We start from the raw sequence: 13,247 nt of genomic DNA, 5'->3' as shown, positions 1-13,247 counted from the left end.
TTTTTAATATTTTTATTTATTTATTTTTTAATTTTTATTTTATGTGCATTGGTGTTCTGTGTGCATGCATGTCTCTGTGAGGGTGTTGGGTCCCCTGGAACTGGAGTTATAGACAGTTTGTGAGCTGCCTTATGGGTTCTGGGAATTGAACCAGAGTTCTCTGGAAGAGCAGCCAGTGCTCTTAACTGCTGATCCATCTCTCTAGACCCACAGAATATTTCTTAATGATCCTCTGGATTTCAGTGGTATCTATTATAATAGCTCCTATTTCTTCCTAATTTTACTGATTTGGGTCCTCTTTTTTCCTTTGGTTAGTTTGGCCAAGTTTGTTAGTTTTATCTATTCCATAAGCCAAACCTTTGTTTCATTGATCCTTTGTATTATTTTAGTGTCTCTTTCATTGAGTTCAGCTCTGATCTTTTTTTTTTCCTTCTTTTACTGGTTTTAGTTTATTCTACTTGAGACACCTCACTATGTTATTTGTTTGAGAGCATTCTGTTTTAATACATTTGCTATATCTCACAGGTTCTTTTACATTGTTTCAATTTTCATTTAATTATAGGAATTTTCCTCCTAATTTCTTCAGTGGCCTACTTTCATTCAAATTTATTGTTCAGGCTCCATGTGTTTACATGATCTCTGTGTGTAGTTCTTCTTACTATTATTTTTAGCCTAGTTGCATTATAATCTGATAAGATACAATAAATTACTTCAGTTTTTAAAAATTGTTAAGATTTGCTTTATGATCTAAAGTATGCACCGTTTTGGGGAAAGAACCGTGTGCTGATAAAGAATGTATGTACTTGGAGCTGGGACAGAATATTCTATTGGTGTTTATTGGTTTTTATCTGTAGTGTAACATAGTTGATGTCTCTTGTTTGTTGTTTTTTTGTTGTTTGTTTTTTAAAATTATTTATTTTTTATTTTATTTTATGTGCAGTGGTGGTTTGCCATGGGTGTCAGGTCCCCTGGAATTGGAGTTACAGACAGTTGTGAGCTGCCATGTGGATGCTGGGACTTGAACTTGGGTGTTCTAGATGAGCAATCAGTGCTCTGAACCACTGAGCCAGCCATCTCTCCAGCCCCTTGTTCTGTTTTTTTGGTCTGAATGGTCACTGGTGAGAGTAAAGTCTTCCACCATTGTTGATTCAGTCTGTTTCTTGCTTTATGTCCAGCAGAGTTTTATAAAATTGGGTGTTGCAAGTTCAATGTATATATGTCTATAATCAATATTACATGGATATGTGGTATCTTCTTTTTTCTCTTATAATTTTGTCTTAAAGTCTGTCCTATTAGATATGAGTATAACTACACCGTCTGGTTTTAGGGTTCTACTTGCCTAAAATATTATTTATCATTGCTTCACTTCCAGCTTTTACTGGTGAGGCAGGCTTCCTGAATGCAGCACATTGTTGAATCTTTGTTTAAATGTAGTCACTTTGCATCTTCTACTTGGAGAATTAAAACTGTTTACATTTAAAATTATTGTTAAAATGAATGGTTTATGGCTTCCTGTGTTGACAGTATTTGATTCCCCCCTTAATTCTCATTTATTTGCTTCTTTTACGCGTTTTATGATTGTATGTATTCTTCCTCATCTAGTTGGTCCTTTGATGGAGTCTCTGAGATCTGCCATATTCTGTTCATTCTTACTTTTTTATTAACTGTCTGAAGGTTATAACTAATCAGTCTTAACTTCTGATATTCTAACTAATCAGCCTTAACTTCAAGCCCTGCCTGATGCTTTTTCTTCTGTTTCATCTAGTCTGTTGGTGAGGGAGGCTCTAAACTCTGTGTGTGTGTGTGTGTGTGTGTGTGTGTGTGTGTGTGTGTGTGTGTATGTGTGTGTGTGTTTTAATCTCATCTGTTGAGTTTTTTATTTCCAAGATTTCTGTTTCATCTTATTCAAAATCTCTCTTTATTGTCTCACTCATGTCCTATATTTTTAAATTCATTCAGCTATTTATTTGTATATTCTTTGCATTCATTCATTTTCATAAAACCCACTCCTTTAAGGGCTGAGAGAATCTGAAAGGTCAGGTTTCTCCTAAGTGTGGGGTCAACAACACTGATGCTATTTCTCCCTGCAGTTGTTATAGGGTGAATATTACAGGAACAGAACATCAATTTTGCCCAGTTGAGTCCAGTTTGTCAGCTGGGGGCTTTTACCTCCCCTCTTCTTTCAGTTTCAGCACCCCAAAGTTTGAGTGTAGCGAGGCCCTGGCTAGAATAAGGCACAGTTTCTCTTAGCTGGATCGAAATGTAGGCAGTGACAACGCACACACTCAGCACACTTGAGACACCAGGTTTGGTTGCCTTACGGAAGAAGAGAACAAGGACAACAAAAACAAAGTCAGTCAGAAATAAAGAAAAACCGAAAAACAAATAAGTGAAAACATAAGCAAATGAAATAAAGAAACAAAGTCGAAACCAGCATCGTATAACAGAAAAGGGTGCAAAATTAATACAGAATAACCTAGCTGTTATAATAACTGTAAGACTAATTTTTTATAAAAGAAGAAATGAAAGTATAGCTCCATGGAAGATTCCTTGTCTAGCTTATACAAGGCCCTGAATCCTATTCCTGGCACTTTAATCAATCAGTAAATAAAATTTTAAAATGAAGAAAATGTATGATAAAAAGAGGTAAAGGGGAAGAGGAAGAAGAAAAAATGAAGTAAAAAGGGAAATAAAGTGGAGGAATATTATAGAGAAAAACATTTTTTTCTGTTGAAATGTTTAAAAAGTTATAACTGAGCTAGGTATCGTGGCACACATCTTTAATCCCTGCGTTTACGCTGAGGCAAGAAGATATCTATGACTTCTAGCACAACCAGAGCCACATAGTGAGACTCTATCTTGAAAAAAAGAAAAAGAAAAACTCAAAATTAGAGATGGGGATAGATTAGTGGTAGAGAGAGCGTTTGTCTGGCATGTGTAAGCCAAATAATAATAAAATTTAAAATAAATAAAGAAAAGTGAGAGATAAATCATCATAGTATTGAAAGATATGATGGGGATGAGAAGTTCCTCTGTGTGGGAGGTGTAGCTGCAAGATGTTACATAGTCTTACTAAGGAGAGGCCAATACATGTCTTTTCTCCCAGATAGGGCACTGATGGAGACCAAAGAACTGATCTTGGAACTGTGTATAGGAGCATAGTTGAGTCAAAGAAAAAAATACTACCAAATAGGTGATGACTTACAAAAGCTGTATCCTTATAATGCCTTACCTGCCTGGATGCTGCTCTGAATTTCTTCTCCCCAGCATTTTTCATTGCCTTCTGAATTACAGCTTTCAGTCCTTTAATTTCAGGTTCCTGAGTGGAACTTTAGTGATCTTATGAGTCTTTCCTGAGTCTTAGGAGTCTTCCCTACAGAAGGGAATGTTTTAGTCCAGGGAGGATACCTATACTACCGGCTAGAATATTGTCTCTGCCTGCCTCCGTTTTTGTTTATTGTTGTTGTGTTTTGTTTGAATTTTTGGTTAGAGAAAGGCCTTGACCTTCTGGTCCTCCTACCTCTATTTCTTGTATGCTACTATGCCTAGTTTTATGCAATGTTGGGGATAGAACTTGGAGCTTTGTCCATGCTAGATAAACACTGTACCAACTCAACTTCATTTCCAACCCATAATAGGCATTTTTTTTTTACTGAATAGTTTAAGGGAGTGTTAACTATGATTAGGCTGTATTGTCCCTGTTGGCATTTAATATTTGTACTCACAGGGATGTGATTTGTCAGGGCCATGACAAGTCCTCCTCACCAATGGAGTTTTCACAGACTGTGGAAAGCCTTGGGCAGCATATCCTTAAGTTTTCAGCCTGCATGACCTGTCAGAGCTACAGCAATCCCTTCTTATCAATTGTTGTATTTTAAAAATGGTGGAAAGGAGTCACACAGTACAAGAGGGCCCATGTGGGAGATTTATTGAGGAGAGGGGAGTGAAGGAGGCAGAGATTGGTTCCTGAGGAGGAGAGCGAAGGAAGAGAAAGAGACAGAAGGTGGGCAAGGCCTGCCTTTTATAAGGAAACATAGCAAATATCCACAGTGGGTGCTCTTCGTGGCTGCCACTGAAGATATATCCTGTCAGGACACTAAGGGCAGGCCAATACAGATACCTAAATGCTAACGTGGACTAAGAAGTCCCATTGGCACAAGGGTAATGCCAAGCTAGGTCTCCCTTGAAATACTTTACTCAATGTATTAGTCAGGGTTTGCTAGTGGAACAAAACTGATAGAATGAATCTATATATGTATATAAAAGGAATTTATTAGAATGGCTTACAGGCTGTGGTCCAGCTGGTCCAGCAATGGGTATCTACCAATGGAAAGTCTGAGAATCCAGTAGTTATTTAGTCCATGAGGCTGGATATCTCCTCTGGTCTTCAGTATATGCTGGAATCCTGAAGTAGGCTCTTCTGTCAGTGAAGGAATGAACTTGGCAGTGAGAACAAGGGCAAGCAGGCAAAGAGCAAGGGCTTCCTTATTCCATGTCCTTTATGTAGGCTGCCAGCAGAAGGTGTGACCAGATTTAAGGTGAATCTTGCCACGTCAAGAGATCTGGATTAAAGATAGGTCTTTCCACTGCTGATGATTTAATTAAGAAAAATCTCTTGCAGGTATACCCAGCCACTGGGGTTTTAGTTCATTTCAGATGTAGTTAAGTCAACAACCAAGAGTAGCCATCACACTTAGGGAACAGTAAATGTCTGGGGTAAGGGACAATCAGTTCAGGGATGGCAGCTAAGAAGTTTCCTAATTCAGCCTCTCCAGTTTTCAGCCTTGCTCCTGGCAAAACCAACCACCAAAGACCAATGCTACTTCTTCCATAGTGGATACTTCCTGACCATTGTACCTTTCACTCTTTTTCCCATTACAGCCCTTGCTCCTTGTTGTATAAATTTTAGGTTTGTGTCAGACAGTCCCCCAAGCTATGACTATCCCATGCCACTCTGTTTACCAGCCAATTCCAGGATATCCAATAGAACCCTGAATTGTGTTGTTCTGTGTTGTCTCATCTCCAGGGGAAGTGAGTCTCTAACAATAGAGCCCCCCTTTCTTTAATGACTTATTATTTTTATCTTATGTGCATTGAGGTTTGGATTGCATGTATGTCTGTGTGAGGGCATAGGGCATGACAGAACTGGAGTAACAGAGCTGTGAGCTGCCATGTGGTGCTGGGAATTGAACCTGGGTCCTCTGGAAGAGTAGCCAGTGCTCTTAACCACTGAGCCATCATCTCTTCAGCCCCAATAGGTCCCTTCTTATGATGGCTTCCTGGTTGTAGCACTCTTGAGAGTTTGCTGTGTGGTCTAAATAATTTTTCTCTAAAACTGATTTTGCAGGAGGAGTCACTTTCAGATCATTCCTGGATCTGGGTTTAAAGCATTAAGAGCCATGGGCTTCTCCCAAGACTACTATTGGATTTGTTTGTACTTTTTGGCTTACTCTATGCCTTCAGCATAGTGTTCTCTATCTCAAGTTGTCATTTTCTTAAAAAAAAAAAAAAAATCTGCTGGGACTTTGGTTGGAACCGCATTGGGGAAGAATCATTGTCTAAACAATATTAGGTTTTCAAATTCACAAATATGGTATTGTTCATGTTCTATTTAAGTCTTTGTTCAAGAATGTCTTTCATTAAGTTTATACCCGAATATAAATCATCCGAATGTTGTAAGTGGTTTTGAAATTTAGTTTCTTACCGTCCTTTGCTAAGTTCTATATACTGCTATATGCTAATTTTATATACTGATTTTTGTCCTTCCTACTTGCTAGTCTTAGTAGCTTGTGTGTGCATTCAGATTTTTCTATATGGATTATTATATTATTTATATAGAGAGCTGTTATTTTTACTATTACTTCCTAGTTTGGAGACTCTATATGGCTTTTTGTTGCCTTTAATCAAATGTTTATTTGAAGTGATTAAAGAAACATGCCTGCCTGTCTTTTTTCCTTCCTTTTTTTTTTTAAAATAGGGCCTTACTATATACCTCAGTCTGGCTGGCTTTGAATTCATTGTGGTCCTCCTGCTTCAGCCTCCTGAGTGCTTAGATTATGTGGTGGTTTGAAACAAAATGACTCACAACAGGAGTGGCACTATTAGGAGGTGTGGCTTTGTTGAAATAGGTATGGCCTTGTTAGAGGAAGTATGTCACTGCAGAGGCAGGTTGTGAGGTCTCATATATGCTCAAGCCATGCCCAGTGTCTCAGACCACTTCCTGTTGCTTGTGAGTCAAAATGTAAGAACTCTTAGCTCCTTCTCTAGCACTGTGTCTGCCTGCATGCTGCCGTGCTTCCCACCATGATGATAATGGACTAAACCTCTGAACTGTAATCGAGCCACCACAATTAAATGTTTTCTTTATAAGAGTTGCCATGGTCATGGTATCTCCTCATAGCAGTAGAAACCCTAACCGAGACAGATTATACACATAAACCACCATGATCATTCTTTGGGGTCAGTGTTGTAGTTTAGTTAAAAATGGCTAAAGGGCAGCCTTGGTGAGTTGGAGCCAAGGGGCACCAGAAAGTCTTATCATACAACAGAATTCATGTGGGAGGTTAATTGGGGGGTAAGGAAGGGGTGGTAGAAGGGGGCACAGAGGCAGCCTCTAGAGATGAGAAGCAGCAGGAAGACAGATGGGAAATGGGCAGAGCTTGCTTTTTAAGGGAGTATAGGGCATGTGCACAGGGACTACATAGCGGCCATAGCTGATGATGTATTCTGTCATGACCCTGAACAGGCCAGAGTAACTGCCTGAATGCTAACATTCATCCCTTTTGTTTATTATAAAAAGGTAAAGAGTTAGAAAGGGGTAGCAGGTGAGGTGGGAATGAAGGCATCCAGTTCTCAAGACTGCTCCCTTCTGTCCTGGGGGCACCAGTCGTCTTTGGGGGACCCGAGAAAGCTGGGATGCTGAGATGGCATTCTGAGATAACTGGTTGTTTCACTGCTCTCCTGCCTCTGTGGAACCATCTGATGCTGCTTGGACCAGGCAAGATGCTGGCAGGGCAGAAGATAAAGTTAGGTTTAGGGGAAATTTTTTTTTCTTAGGTCCTGGTAATTGAGGGAGGGGAGCCCCAAGACCAGGGAAAGGTGGGGATTAGGCTGTTGATTAACAGTACTTACCTGGAGTGCATCTGACCTGTTCGAGGTGGATCCAAGTTGACTCCTCGGAGCTTACAACAATTTTTGAGTTTGCAAAAAGGTAAGCTTTAGACACATTGGCATTCCCACTGTTTGTAATCTGTACTGAAATCCACATTATAGAAAAGGCAGTATACTCACGCCTTTGAGTCATTAGAAGACAACCAAAAGGAATTTAAAATCCTGAGCCTGTGGATGTGATCATATAGTGGTATAGTATAGTGGTTTCTACTCTGCCAGAGCTAGATTAATAGCTTATCAGAATTTCATAGATCAATGTTAAAAACTGTGGTCTTTTGGAGTCTTAATATAACAGTAATGTAGTGTGGGAAAGGAATCTGAAACATTTCATTCTTTTATTCACCTCAAATCACTTTTTTATCACCACTTAAGCCTTTTTTTTTCCCACCCTCAGACCTTTATAACTTGCATTTACACACCTTAATAACCTTAAGTCACTTTCTTATATCCTAAGACATTCTTAGATTCTCACAGGAGATACAGGTGGGTGATTACTGAGAGCGGTCATTGTAAAGTGAGTTCCTTTAAATAAAAGAAAAGTAAAAAGTGACATTGGAATCTCTTCTCTGAGTATGGTAACAAGGTAAACTGTCTAGCCCTAGTAGTAGCTCTGGGGAAGAGGGGGGGAGAGGGGAGGAGAGGAGAGGAGAAAGAGAAGAGGGGAGGGGGAGGGGAGGGGAGAGAGAAGGGAGAAGGGGGAGAGGGGGGAGAGAGGAGAGAGACCTGTGTCCTGAATTTTACACAGAGCACTGAGAAGGCTGCTGAAGCTTTGATGACAGCTGTTAAACTGACAGAGTGATCACTAGGCCAGTCGTCAACAGCATCAGAATTCTGAGAAGGAAATTTTACCTGAGTAACCTGCAGAGCAAGCAGCTTGCGAATCTATTAAAAAATGACAGAGACTTACTTGCTGCCCCAGGGTCCTCCATGGTTGTTGGGGGGCTGAAATCTCAGGGAAGCATCAGTCTTCGGCTGCCAGGTCCAGAAGATCTGACATACTTAGCTGTGGAGTAGGAACTTTTAGGAGGACCAGCCTACTTTGTCTAGGCAACTTGAGGCAGTCAATTTCCCAGTGTCCTGTTGTCCACAGTCTGGAGAGGGTCTTGGCAGCATTTGAGGTAAAAGACAGTTTTTGCTCAGTGACTGGCATTTTGCCACATTTGAAGCAAGTTCTGGGTGGAGGTTCTTCTGTGCCATCCATCTTCTTTGGAGGAAATAGAGGTGCTGCAAGGAGCAGGCATGTTTTTTATTGAACGTTTTAAATGCCATAATCTGCAGATCTCTGAAGCATTTGAGCATATTAGGTATATCTGAATAGAAAAACTTTGTTTCTAGTTACTTGTTTTAAGCTTAACTTTGAAAATATATACAGGGGACTAAGAAAGGCTTATCCCTGTAATTAATCATATTAGTACTTAGCATGATTACAGTTAAAGAATTTGATCATTTATAAGATGACTATTGACTTGTGTTTCTTAACAGTGTACAGTATGTTAGCAGCTCTCATAAAGACTAGGACTTCACATTCCATTTCTGTGAGAATAAATATCAAAAGAGAAGTTTCTAAGCATAGATAATGGACTCAGTAAAGACACCAAAATAGCCATTTTGTGGATGAAAGCAGAACAAGTCTGTTCCAAACTACTAAGGCTGTCTCCTGAGAAGACAAGGAATAGTGACAGGGGGAAGATCCCAGAGCAAAATGGGAACAGGAGAAAGGGGGCTTGGGAGTTGCAGTGTGGCCCATGAGCAGGGACTGAGGGAGTCCAGAGGCCAGCACTGCCCTTAACAAGCCATGAGGGCCTCTGCCCAAATGCTCAACTCTGGGAAAAGGACACTCTCAGGGGACCAAGCATTCTGTTATAGAATATATATCTTATTTATCAAATACCTTTTTTATCAAACACATATTGCCACTTATCTAAGTTCTCTAGAAGCTTGGTGTTGAACACTTGACAAAGACATAGGTGTAAATCTCTAAGTTAGCTTTTGTTAATCTGAATAAACCTTTATAACCTTAATTTTTTATCACCATATAGAGTATATTTTAAACCAGAGTCGAATCACATATACAGTATGTTGTAACAAATCTAACCATATATTTTTATCATCATACAAAAGTCCATACCAATCCAAAATATTTGAGATTTGTTGCTTCCTTAGTCTAAAAAGAGATACAATGAACAGAGAGCTCATTAGGACTAAAAAGTGTACTTTTTAACTTTAGTAAAAAAAATGGCTGCCAGTCATGTGGCTGCCTATATCTTGATGAGGTCATCAGCCGAGATGGAGGAGAGCTATGTGGTTGCTGTTTAAAACATATTTTTCTAAACAGTAGTTACATGCATATATGCACAGAATTGAATCCAAGTTACATACACATACACACAGAGTTAGGTCCAGCCTACATTCATACATAGAGAGTTAAATCCAAGTCACATGTTACACACACACACACACACACACACACACACACACACACACATGCTGGCTTCTCCATCTCTGACTCTCACGTTGCAGCAAATAGGACATTTAGAGAGGGAGAACAGACAGACACAAGCAGGTCTTGGAGCAAATTAAAAGAAAGTGAAGAATTCTTTCTCAGTTCCCTTACTGCTTGGTCCAAGGAATACTGAGGCCAGTGTCACATCCAAGGGAGTGGTCAGAGGTGGGTAGCCCACCAGAGACCCAGTTGCCGGTATTGGATGGAAAGCAAAGCCTTTGGTGAACAAGAAAGCAGATTTGTTACAGGTAGAAGACAGCGGATCTGTTGTGGGTGGAGCAGGTGAAGAGGGTCCCCAAGTGAAATGGATACCTTTGGCGGGCCCTGCCAAGGCATGCCACTCAGCAAACATGCCACACACAACAGAGTTAGTGCAAGAGGTTGGAGGGAGAGGGAGCAGAGAGGGAAAAGTGAAAGGCTGTATTGGAGTGGGGACTTGAGAGAAGCGCAGATGAGAGGAAGAGAAGTGAGAGAGGAAAGAAGAAACGAGGGGATTCCAGGAAGGGGATTATAGAGGGCTTATGCTCACCTACAAAGGCATGTGTAGAGGCTACAGGTGACATCAGTGTTCTGTCCTCTGTTGCTTCTCTACCTATTTGACACGGGTTCTTTCCCTGAACCTGGAGCTCTCTGGTTCAGCTAACTGGCTGGACAGCAAGCCCCCAGGACCTGCCTCTCTCCTCTCCAGCCCACCCTGACTGGGGTTACTGGCATGCACTGGCATGCCGTGATTTTATATCAGTGCTGGAGAATCTGAACTCAGGTCCTCATTCCCAGCCATGTCCCAGCCCCCAGTTCATTCTTTAGAAAAGAAAAAAAAATGATTCATCTTTATTTTATGTGGAGGGGTGTTTTGCCTGCATGTATGTTAGGGTAGTCTTTTCACCACTAATTATGGTATTAATGTGAAGCTTTTATCAGATACTCTTAATCAAGATGAGGAAAATCTCTTTTATTTCTAATTTGCTGGTGGTTTTAATTATGAATGAATGTTGGATTTTTGTCATTTTCTTTCTCTGCATCTAATAGAATTACATAGTTTTTCACTTTTATCTATTAGCATGGGAAATTCTATTGATTAATTTTTTTAATGTTAAAAAATTCTTAAATCAGGCTTAAATTCTAAAGAAAAATCCCACTTGGTATTATCATTTTATATAGGGGGATTTTTTTTTTTTGGTAAATTTTTGTTTTAGTTTGTGCGTTAATATTCTATAATTTTATTTTAGTATTTTTAAGGCTTAATTTTATTTATGTGTCTGTAACATGAATCTTAAAAGGTCTTATTAATAAAAACAAACCCAGGGTCAGGTATTGGGGTGATTACTGGAAGATCAGAAAAGCAGAATAAGCCACAGCCACCTCACCTCGCCAGTTCCTCAGCTGATCCTGTTTCCTCATACTGGAAGCCTCTGAGTCCTCATCCAAATGGATCTCAGCCGAACTGCTGCTAAAAGCCTAAAGGCTTAACAAAGGCCACTAGTTCCTGGTCCTCATACCTTATATACCTTTCTGCCATCACTTCCTGGGATTAAAGGCGCGTGTCACCATGCTTGGCTGTGTCCTTGACCACACAGAGACTCTGCCTGCCATGTGATCAGATTAAGGGCATGGGCTACCACTGCCTGACTCTGCTTATGGCTCGCTATGTGACCTCGCTATGTGACCTCTGATCTCCAGGGAAACATTATTTATTAACATACAAATAAAATCACATTTCAGCACAATTAAAATATCACCACATTTCCCCCTTTTATTCTAATAAAAAGAAAAAAAGAAAAGTTATAACTAATATGAGAAAAACTATATACAATAAGTACAATAACTATATATAGTATATACAAGCAATAAATACCTCAATAATGTCTAGTCCATTTGCATTTGACAAACTCAGAGAAAATATTCCATTATCTATCCTATTTTGGTAAGTCCAAAATGTGCCTGATTCACTTTCTATCCTAACTTATATTACTAACAGAGAAGTATCTTATAATGTCTTTCAAATTTATAAACTTACACCTCTTTAGTGAGTTTCTTTTCTGAAATTCTTAACAAGGAAAACTATAACTAACTATAACTACCTAATCTTTATAACTATAACTATCTAATCTTCAACTCACTATAACTATCTAATTTTCAACTAATTATAACTTTAAGTATCTAATCTTCAACTCCCTCAGAGACCCAAGAAGGAAATAATGTTACCTAATAAAACAGGAAGTGCATACAAGCTGCTTCTAAAAAAAATGTGAGTTGACAGAAACAGCCAGCTGCCTGGACAGTCACCCGAGGTTTCTCCACAACATTGGGGCATCTTCTTCAGCCTATAGGCTTAGCGCATTTGACAGACTCATTTGTGAAGTAGGATGTACACAAGGCCTACAGTTCAACCTCACATTCGGTGAGAGTAGTCCATATACCAGATAAACCTGAAATCCACTAGTGTCCTGTCATGATTCAGGATTTTTAAATTCTGGAAATTGTTGATGTTTTTGGAATTCAGCTGTCCATTCTTCTTGGCTAGTGGGTGGCTTCATCTCAGCATCCCGTTCTTCTACACATCCCATTCTTCTTGGCTTGAGGGTGGCTTCACCTCTTTTATTAAATGGCAGTCTATAATTGAGAGGTTAGACTCTGTCAGCATAGTTACTCTTTCAAGAATAACTGTTTCAGCTACTGTTCCACTGCACACCAGAAGCCATTGGTCCACTGCCTGTTCAGCTGCCTTCAAAGAAAGGGGCACTGTACCTTTTCTGGATGGCAAAGGCCACTTCAGCGATGGTGCCAAATTGTCCTGGCCTCAGAGGATGCCTGTTGCTAAAGCCACAACCACACTTGTCTTGGCAACAATCAGTAGTCCTTTGTTTTGTGTCCTGTCTGTCCATTTTGTCCTGTTTGTCAGCAGTCAATTCGAGGACACTTTGTTGTCCAGTGTCTAACTTTTGCCACAATGAAAGTTAACTCCATATGCAGTTTCTTCAATGCCCATATCTTCTCTGAAGTAGATTGATGCTGCCAGGAGCTGACATGTCTCATAGTCATGAAAAAAGAAAAAAATTCTAAGTTTTTAAAACATTTTAAATGCCATATTCTGTAGATCTCTGAAAGGTTTGAAGATGACCTGTCTATCTAAAATATGTCTGCTTGGCCTTGAAAACATACCTAATATGACTACAAGTTTGATTGTAATGTCTAACTACTAACTTTCATTTCTTTATATCCTAATAGTTGGTAATAATAACATTCAAGGATTAGCAAATTGCATTACATTGTTAAATGAACTGTATAAGTACAATATCTTGAACAAGATTAGAAATACAAGTATAGTATTTTCTAACAATCTCAATCTCAATATATATAATTTGTATACAATATACAAAAAAACCAATCCAATGTAAAGTATTTAAAACTACTAATTGTCTTTTAAAAGTAGACTCAATAATCTACCTTTTTATCTATGTCATATCTATATCTTCTCTTTTCAGAGTAGATTCAGTAATGTACCCTCTATTCTATCATTTCTCTATATCTTTTTTTTTTCCAAACAAGAACCTTAAATCTAATCTCCTTTGCT

The 13,247-nt window shown here is 39.2% G+C and overlaps 1 protein-coding gene across 3 annotated transcripts in view; it reads left to right on the top strand.

The window, feature by feature from the left end:
* Positions 1-13,247, top strand: part of Dnajc1 (DnaJ heat shock protein family (Hsp40) member C1) — a 188,287-nt gene that overhangs the window by 102,455 nt on the left and 72,585 nt on the right. The gene's annotated exons all lie outside the window — the stretch shown is intronic.

Source organism: Peromyscus eremicus, chromosome 5, assembly GCF_949786415.1.
Source record: "Peromyscus eremicus chromosome 5, PerEre_H2_v1, whole genome shotgun sequence".
Classification (NCBI taxonomy): Eukaryota; Metazoa; Chordata; class Mammalia; order Rodentia; family Cricetidae; genus Peromyscus; species Peromyscus eremicus.
The sequence above is the reverse complement of the archived record's forward strand: the minus strand, read 5'-3'. Positions and strand labels throughout refer to the sequence as shown.